Source organism: Rhagoletis zephyria, unplaced genomic scaffold (genome assembly GCF_001687245.7).
Source record: "Rhagoletis zephyria isolate East Lansing unplaced genomic scaffold, Rhagoletis_zephyria_1.1 Rzeph_scaffold_16535, whole genome shotgun sequence".
Classification (NCBI taxonomy): domain Eukaryota; kingdom Metazoa; phylum Arthropoda; class Insecta; order Diptera; family Tephritidae; genus Rhagoletis; species Rhagoletis zephyria.
The window spans coordinates 1,786-11,757 of NW_016173599.1; the positions used below are offsets into that span (position 1 = coordinate 1,786).

At 35.2% G+C, this 9,972-nt stretch overlaps 1 pseudogene; it reads right to left on the bottom strand.

Annotated features, from left to right (window-relative positions):
• Positions 1–4,590: 4,590 nt before the first annotated feature.
• On the bottom strand, positions 4,591–9,913 carry LOC108379491 (mucolipin-3 pseudogene; annotated as a pseudogene).
• Between the last annotated feature and the right edge of the window lie 59 nt (positions 9,914–9,972).

Below are 9,972 nucleotides of genomic sequence, written 5' to 3' on the forward strand. Positions count from 1 at the left end.
GAGAATCACTCTTGCCAACAAATGCTACTTTGGACTGAGTAGGCAATTGAGAAGTAAAGTCCTCTCNCGAAAGATTTTACGGGGGTTTACGCATTGGCGACGGACAAGTACCGCAGATGATGGAACGTTGAACAGTTTGAGTATACAACGACATGGACATAGTGCAGCGAATTAAAATTCAGCTGCTCCGCTGGCTAGGTCATGTTCGATTGAACAGAAACGTTCCAGTTCAGAAAGCATTCAACGCGGGTCGCGATTCTGGTAACAGAGGAAGAGGAAGGCCTCCTCTGCGTTGGAAAGACCAGGTGGAGAAGGACTTGGCTTCACTTGGCATTTNAAGAAGGAGAAGGAGAAGAAGAAGGTGCAAGTTGCCAGTTTCTAAATAATCGTGTTGATTTTTGTGAGTTCTTTAGCCGAGGTCGTTGCGTATTTTCTTCCTTATAAAAAAAAAATTGGCGAACATACTTTGTACAAAACTGGCACAAAATGGCATACTCAAAAATTCATTTTTTTTTTAACTTTGAAGCTTTGAGCAAAATTTTTAGAATTATTATAAATTTTGTATTAAGTTTGAAAATCGCATTTTTTGTGTTTTTTTTTTGTAGAATATGCTATATTTTTATAAAAATTATTTAATATTAAATAAACAAAGGGAAAACCGTCAATAATGAGGATCAAAAGGGGGCGCTGTTCAAGTGGAGTGCACTGTATATGTAACACTAGTTACATATACATATACATGTCTATACAAATATATATACTACATATGTATGCCTATACATATATATATGTAAGTCACTTTACGCAATTTGTAAATGTTGTAAATTTTCTTGTAAGTACGTATGTATTTTTTTTTTATTTAAGTATATATAGTAATAATTTACTACATATAGATGTACATAAGCAAATGATATGGAGTGACACATACATAATTATGCAGTATATTTTGTATGTATGTATGTATGTAAGTATGTGATGTACGTTACTTGTTTTCTAGTTTTAATGAATAATAAAAAAGCGAAATATTCACCTCTATTGCGAGTGTCGACTAGTAGTCGCTTTTCCATGGTATTGTGAATGTCGATTTCTCGTCTGTGAATCGTTTTTAACCGCTTATCCTTCTATAACTGTTTTTTTGTAGAAGGATGAATGATTATCAACTTTTCTCACTCACTTATTGAACGAGAAAACGGTTTTGAAAATACCACAGATCATCGAAAATAGACTAACAGTCGTTTAACACTACTAGTCGACACTCGCAATAGGGTGGATTTAAAATAAATAAATAAAAAGAAAACAAAAACCGAGAAATATAAAAAGTATAGCCAAAAGAGTGGCCAAGTTTTGTAAATTGTTTCAAATCAATTTAGGAAAACCATTAGAAAGCTATAAAATAAATGCATAAACAAATATCCACTGTTTAACTAGCATTTTAGTACATAGAACATTTAAAAATTATCCATACAGAATTATTGTACATGTACTGTCTGTTGTTGTAGTTCGTTAAGCGTTCTTTTGCACACTCCTGTGTGGTGCATAATCAACAAATAAATATATGTATATGTATATCAAAACATGCAAACGTAACAACCTACAATTATTAAAATTTTGTTGTGTAAAATAATAGTGAAAAGAAAAAAAAAAATATTCTTACATAATTGTATGTGAAACGCACAGAAGCCAATTAATTTAGTTACTATTGAATACATTTAATGAAAATATATATGTAGCATTGACACATTAAGTTAAACTTTTGGCTAATAAAATTAAACTCTGGGCAAATGGATTTAAACTTTCAGCGGATAGATTTAATCTTTGGGAAAATAAATTTAAGCTTTGGGAAAATAAGATTAATCTTTTGGCAGACTAAATTTAACTCTACTATTTATTTATTTATTATTTAGTGTATTTTTCAGTTTTTAAAACACTCTTTAGTACTATAGTAGGGTTTAATTTTTTTGGCTCAAGATTTAAATTTATTGGCCCAAAGTTTAAATCTATCTGCTGAACATTTAAATCCATTTGCCCAGAGTTTAATTTTATTTTCCAAAAGTTTAACTTAATGTGTCAATGCTATATATGTACATATATGTATATATAATTATATAATATTAATTCATGTTGAAGGAGCAAGAAAACAAATCAAAATACATTGATTGCCATATTAAAAATAATTTAATTTAATTGAAAAATAAATACAAAGCAAAAAAAGTAAAGAAATATGAGTTGAATAAAATGATAAAAATGAGCTGAGAGCTTCTGTTCAAAATTGTCGAATTTATTTTACTTGGATTGTGATTAACTTAGTGTGAAGTGAGCATCAGAAGAAGATTTTTTAGGTAGGCGCTGTGGCCAATGGTAACCAGCATGATTGTAGAGTCCCTGTGGCTTATAGCGTTGTGGCGTTGCCGTTCAGGAAACTCGGTGGAGTTTTTAGGGGATAAGTCAAGCTGATTGAGCATCATTTGCGGTGCCATGAACTTTTTTATTTCAGAAATGTTGTTATGCGGCACTTGGAGAAATCCATAGTATGTATATGAGCAAATCTCACGAGTTACTTGAATACATGCATTTATATGAAAGTCTCCGCATAACCAAAGTTGGGCAACGCCAACGCGAACACAACACAGAGAGATGGCCAACTCTCCACTTTTCGCGTGCGTCGTTCGTCAGCTGTTCCAAATAATCAATATTATGTGATTTAATTTTCCTTTTTAAACAAATGCAGGCAAGAAATATAGTTTATAATGCAATTATTGATAAATAATGTTATACGCCGACTCCGAACGGCGATTGTATTTTTATGCGAAGCTGTTTTTCATGTCAGAAATACACTCGGAGGTACATATGTCTTTGCCTGCAGAGGAGCGACCGATTTTAGAAAAATACTTTTATTTTTTTCTTGATGTTAGATTGAACCGAACTTGAACCCAGGACCTGCGGAATGGAAGCGCGCACTGCCAAAAATCTACAAAATATTAGTGCGCCTAACAACACGCAACAGCTAATTACATGCGCCTCTTACAGCAAGATTTGGCTGATTAGATATTGCATCTGTTACTTTTCCATATTGTATACTTTTGGGCTCCATTGATTTTCATTTAGAGAATTTTGCCGAAAAAATTAGCTACACTGAGGGAAATAATGGATAGTAAAATTGAATATTTTATATTTGATTATCGTATTTAAAAATAATATTTTTATACAAACTGTTCACATCTGAGTATGAATGTGCATGATAAAAAAATAGGAAGGTAGGTAGAACCGCTAGAGGAATTTTTCAAATTCTTGACGTTTGCAAGCAATTTAATTTTAAAATTTTACACACACACTCACAAACATATTCTCATTTTCAATCTCAAACAACAACAACTTTGAACAATTCCTTTTTTAACTCTCAATTTTATATGATTTTAAAATGTTGGCAAACTTCAAAAAAAGAAAAATCTTTGCCGACGAATTGACAGAACGGTTTTACCTTACTATGATTTTATCATGATGTATATGTAAGTGTACATACTCCTGCAGCAATAATTTTTTGTTGGAGTACAATTGCGTTCTGCGCTTCACAGATCGTCGATGTTTTTGTAAAACCGCCTATCTTACGGCACTCAAATTTTACAGGAGAGCGAAAAAATGGCGTTGCCTTTATAGGCGGTATTTCTCTAGCTATTATTTTAGAAATCTGTTGTTTTAATAACGATTTAAGAATTTTTATGCATAAATCTCGACGCCTAGAGTTCAGGGTTACCAAATCTCATTTTTGCCACAACGGCGATTTAGGCGGTTTTGCAACTGGTCGATGGGCGGTTTTCGAAACCATCGACGTGATGCTTTTTCGTATTTCGAAAACACAAAAAAAACTATTTTATCATTTTTCTAACCATGTCGCCTCGGACGGCATTTGAGCCCGGACCCTCCTGAAAGCTAACATATAGTGGCAAGCATCTCTGCGCACTGAGCTACAACCACGCATGTGAATGTGTTCAAATGTTCACTTTGAATCAAGGTCAGACCAAGCGATTGGGACATTTACAGGGTGGTGTTCTTTAATTATTTCAAATTCGGATTCTGCGGGACGAAACACATAACCATAGGTAGTTCCGGTTAAATGCACATCACACTAACTTTATTTTGTGTGCCGGTGTAATTAAGGACAACATTTTTCATACCCATTCGTCCTTATGCACCAAAAGATATGTTCTGTTATAATTCTTCAGAATTTTTTCTTTTATATGATAACCTAGTTTGTGATCCTTCATTGCACTGACTTTTTTTAATAATTTTTTGAAAAACTTATATTTTTAAAATTTAAAAGTCGTTAAAAAATCCTGTCTTCGGACAGAAAAACTAAGTATATTTTCGCGAATATATTAATTTTTGTGTGTGTAAAATTTACTGTCGCACGGTGTTATATATCTTCGCCTTGGCACCACTGTGATTAACGAAATCTTGAAGGTTTTTGAAGACCTGAAATTAATNTCCATGTCAAGACGGAACAATATGGGAGAACTTTATTTCCTGCAGTTACAACAGACGTCATTTGAAGTCGTTTCCATTTGCCTTGTGTTTCTTTGGTCCTTTTATTACTAAACTATTGTGAAATTCGCAGTGACAGCAGTCTAACTACGGATATCCGAATGCGGCTCTTTTTTTTTAACATAGTGTCCGGAATTCGGTCACCCATCAAAATTTCTATCCGGTACATCTCTAATTAGGATCCTTTGCGGTATGTACACCAGCATACCATTCTTCCCTTGTTTAGGCAAATATTCCCTTGTAGTTTCGCATGCAATTAAACCCCCATCTTTTGTTGTAAATTTAAATAATAGTATGTTTTTTAACGTTTCCCATATTTAATCTTCAGGTATAAGATTATTAGTATAATTTTATTTAAACTACATATTTCACATATATGTACTTATTTGCGTTCAATTACAAATATATACTTAGACCTATGTATATATGTACATCTGTATATGTATTGTTTTGCGTACAAACATACATACATCTGAATGAATCGTGGACTGATTTTCATTTATTTCATGACCAATAAACATTCATCAGACGCGCGTCTCATAAACATAACTGTAAAGTGAAAAGAAAAAGAAACGAAAGAGAGAAAAAGTACAAATCATAAATAAGAAAAAAGTATTTTTTTTTTGTTACGACTAAACAAATTGTGTTGATATATTTATTTTTCTATTATTTTTTTGTGTATATAGTTGCGTCCTTTACAAAGTTTTGCGCAAGCCTACATTTGCCCCAAGCAACAACACTAAACTAACATGAGCGTGATTATTATGTAGGTATGTATGTATAAGCGAGCTGTTATGCATATATTTATAAACGTACATGCACTGACATACCTATGAATATAAGCTTTAGCACTTTTGACAATTGCATATAGTAAGAATTTATCTGTTTCTTATGCGCCAACAATTTGTAGGGAAAATACCCACACATATACATATGTACATATGTATCAACATAGTAAGTAGTAAATAGAAATAGTTTAAAATATGATTTTTTTTTTATTAAATTATAAATCGCTTGTTTTTTTTTGGCAGAAATATGGAATAAATTACACATGTATATATCTATGAACTATTTCATTTATGTACATATATGTAGTATATTTAATTGTATTTTAAATCGTATGAGTGTAGTTAGAGTTCATTCTGGTGGTAATGATTCCTGTGTGGTGGTAGAAGCTTTTAAATATCAATTAAAAAAAAACGATAATGCTTTAGAATGGAATGAGCAAAAGTTAGAATAGTGGAAGAAGTTGGAATTTGAAAAACTAAATGCTTATAAATGAGTGGACATAAAATATAGTCTTTTTAAAGCAAGTGTATTACAAGGCGCAATAATGTTGCATGAAAAAATGTTGCTAGCCACATTTTATTCTCCCAGCAATATTTTAATCCTCTATCAATCCACTTGCGAAAGAACTCAAATTGTGTTTCTTCATTTTTGTTTATCAAAAATAAATGTCTTTTGACTAACTACAACAAAGTTTATGTGTTTTTTTAATTATTGTCTGCGAATTTTATTTTCACCTACTTCACAACAAAATATACACTTTAATGCATACTTGTAGGCGATTTAACGTTTATATTGAGTAAATTTGTTCGTAATTAAATTTAGAAATTTGCGTCGAATTATTTTCTATTGAACAGGTTATACAAACATGAACATGCAAACTCGTCACTTCTTTGGCTTTACAAAATTTACTCGTAACTTTATTAATAAAAAATATATATATTTTTTTTTCAAAAATTAAAATTTTATATTCGCACTTGAATAAATGGCTGACTTCCAAAACATACCAATACAATGTTTAGATACTGTTCTACTGCGGTATTTAAACTGTTTGTATATGCAGAGTTGTGAAACATTACCATAAACATTGCATATTTTGAATATTCAATAGGGATATTCTCGAAGTCTTGCACGATGCAAGGATTGCACGAAATTCTGTATCAAATACAATAACAAGATACAGCAAAAAAAATGAAGTGAGCGAGATGAGAGGAATGAGAGAAATATGTACATGTGCTATGCTTTTTTGCAAAATATATACTTGGGTTTGGACGTTGCATATTTTGCAGCGATAGGAAATGGTGTTTCCCATGTATTTTGTTGTTGTATGTTTGCAAGTTATGCAATCCGTGCTACGTGCAACGGCTTTGCAAGATTCGGAGAATGCCCCTAATATAACACTGAACGCCCTTTCGNAGTGATGCGATGATTGCTCTAGCGATACGTTTTGTTAACTTTTCGGATACGTTTTGGAAAAGTATACATTGTCAACCATTTGTAGTCCGGCGTTACGGAACTTTACACTTTGTACACTAGGCAAAGCAATTGACGTTTTGGAAGTCAGCCAATCTTCAGCATGTCTTTTTTTATCCTAATGTGGTTTCAAAGTTACGAAATTACCCACAGATAAATTACTTACAAAATGTTATTACAGGTTTAATAACCTATGACACAAAATACGCTTGTAAAACTGATTTTTGGTCCCTGATTTTTACACAACAAAATCTAATTTACAAAGCGGTAGCGCCCTCTTTATTTTCAATTTGCTGGCATTGTTCCAGCAAGCTCTTCTTTACAAGCGCAAAAATGCATTTCCCGGTTTCATATGAAGCTACAACCTATTACTCGATCTATTCTGAAGTCACATATTTATGTATTCAAGCATGCTTGTTCCTCATTCGGATTTATAGATAATACATACATATGTATGTATGTATGAAGGCAAACTTTGAAATACAGTACGTAGCATTCATATTTTGCCAGCAAGCAAATATTTAACTTTCAACTAAACAAAATCAACAAAAAAGCAAACTATATATTATGTATATGACTAAGAGTAAAGTAAAAAGAAATAATAATACATGAATCAGCTAATGCATGCCATGAACAACGCTTGCAAACATAGCATTTCAGCAAATCAGCAGCGGCGGTGTCACAACACATTCCAAGCGTCAATTCGTACTCCGTTCGTTCGTGGTCGTCGTCGTCGTCTCATTCATCAGTACAGTTCCAATTGAATGTACATCATCAATATTCTCAACAACATTCAATCACTTGATTATACTCGTTAGACTGGTGTACCCAGAGGGTCCGTTGCTGCCACTTGTACCGCCACTGTCCCCCCGACAACGCCCACAACAACAGACTTGGCGTAGCACATCCAGCAAACCGTTCCCATCAAAGTCATCCATGTTGTTCATGAACACACCTGATGTGAGATCCTCCTCGTTGCGCGTGCCCACGAATGCTTTCAGATCCGAAATGGGGAAGCCGTCACGATAGTAGCACTTGATCGTGTCATATGCATCCATAATGACTGAGATGAAGAGCGATAGCACGACATAAATGTACAGCGAAATGAAGGAGTACAAGTAGATTTGGCAGAACCACCACAGCCAGTCGGCCTTTGATGAGAGTGTCGCGAAGGTGGCAAACATGTCATCACCATTGATTAACGCGAAAAGACACTCCGAGGTGGTAGCGAGCGAGCGGAACTTCATATGGTAGGGGCCGAGTATGAGCCAGCCGCAGAATGTAAAACCGGCATAGATGAGTAGCGCTGCGAGTAGGAAGCGTAGGATTTTCGGCGCGGCTTTCTTCAGTGTGAGTATGACGACGTTGTAGGTCTTGAAGAAGCCCAGATAGCGCAGCACGCCGAACCACACAGCAAATTACCGATGCCTAGAAAGAGTGAGCAGGTGTCCCATTGATCGACGACTAGAAATTTGCGTTCGATTTGCTCCTTCAGTGACGAGCCAATGATGAGCAGCAAATCGTTGATGATGATCATTACGTACCTGCGCGTGCGAAGAAAAAATAGCGTTTAAGTAATTGTTAGTTTAAATACAAAATATAACATATGCTCGATTCATTTGCTGTTCGTATTTTGTATTAAAATTAAAATGCTGTGCAGTACGCTCAATAGCGTGGACCGAAAATCCGTTTTTTTTAGAATTTTGATTGGTAATAGCAAACATATGAATCATTATGCTTTATAAAAAATATGTGTGAAATTTGGAATTTTTTGGTCAATATTCTAGGCTCGCCCAAGTCCATCAAAGTTTAATATGCTCAAAAAATAAAAATTAATAAATAAGTTAATTAATACATTTTTTTTGTTAAAATTGCAATAATCTTCTAAAGTATTAGTCCTTTAATTTGGTATATGGACCTTTTTTGTAGAGAATCGAGGATAGGTAAGAAAATTTTTTTTTAGTACTTGGACTTTGATGGACTTGAGCGAGCCTAGGATATTGACCAAAAATTTTCACACTTCACACAGATATTTTTTAGAGCATAATGAACCATATTTTTGCTATTACCAATCAAAATTCTTAAAAAGCCGATTTCCGGCCCATGCTAACGCTCAACAACTCAAAATTTTAATAAATGCAGCAAGACAAAGTGAAGAAAGATGCGCTTCCGTTGCATGCCAATCGTCACATTTTTTCGTGACGGTGGTTTGATTCACTACCGCCCCTAAATTGAGATTTCATTTTAAAAAGTATATCACTCACCAAAAATTCACAAACTCCATGTGACCGTCGAAGCTCAGCTCCTTGTTGAAGTGCATGCGGAAGAAGTTCACCGTCTGGCAGCGCAGCAAGTAGGCGCGATACAGCGCGCGGGAGCACAGCGCAAAGGACAGTAAACACACCATCAGCACCAGGATGTTCAACATGCTGCGCAAAGCCGCATCAAATTCTGCATTCGAAATGAACTCAACATCGCCTTTGCAGCGCAAACGCTGCGCATCCGCATCCAGCGAAAGCAGCATTTGTCCGTCGTGATCGCGATTGTCGAAGATTATACTCACATCGAACTTGAAGCAATCGGGCGCGGACAACGGCCCGCCGTAAGCCTTAAAATTGATCGTCTTTATGGCGAACACCAGCGTCGCCTTGACCAGCGAAGAGAAACTCAACTCGACGCCGCTTTGCTTGAGATACGCCTGCACACCCATCTTGGTCACATTTGGCGGCAAATACAGACAGAACTCAGTGATGTCCGGATTGAAAATGTACGACTCATTGAAACCGAAAATCGTGCCTTCGCGATAGTTGTAGAGGCAGAGATGCAGAGGGGCCATCTCGTTGTTGTCGGTCGGGTAATCATAGGGGCCGATGGAACGACTCATGTTGGCATAACCGCGCACCGCATAGTCGATGGTGTTATAGAAATCGGATTTTTCGTAGAGCGCAAAGGGGCCTACAGAAGGCGGGTAGGATTCCACTTCACGAGAAGAGTCCCAGCCGCGCAAAAATAGATGCGAAAAAGCGATGCGATTATCCCAGGTGTAGTTGATGTGATTGTAGCGTGAATGCGCGAAGAGGCACAGCTGCACTGTCACCAATATGATCTTCACCACCTGACGGAGGGAGGAAGAAATAAATTATGTAGGTAGTTTGATTTTGTAGAAATTTATTA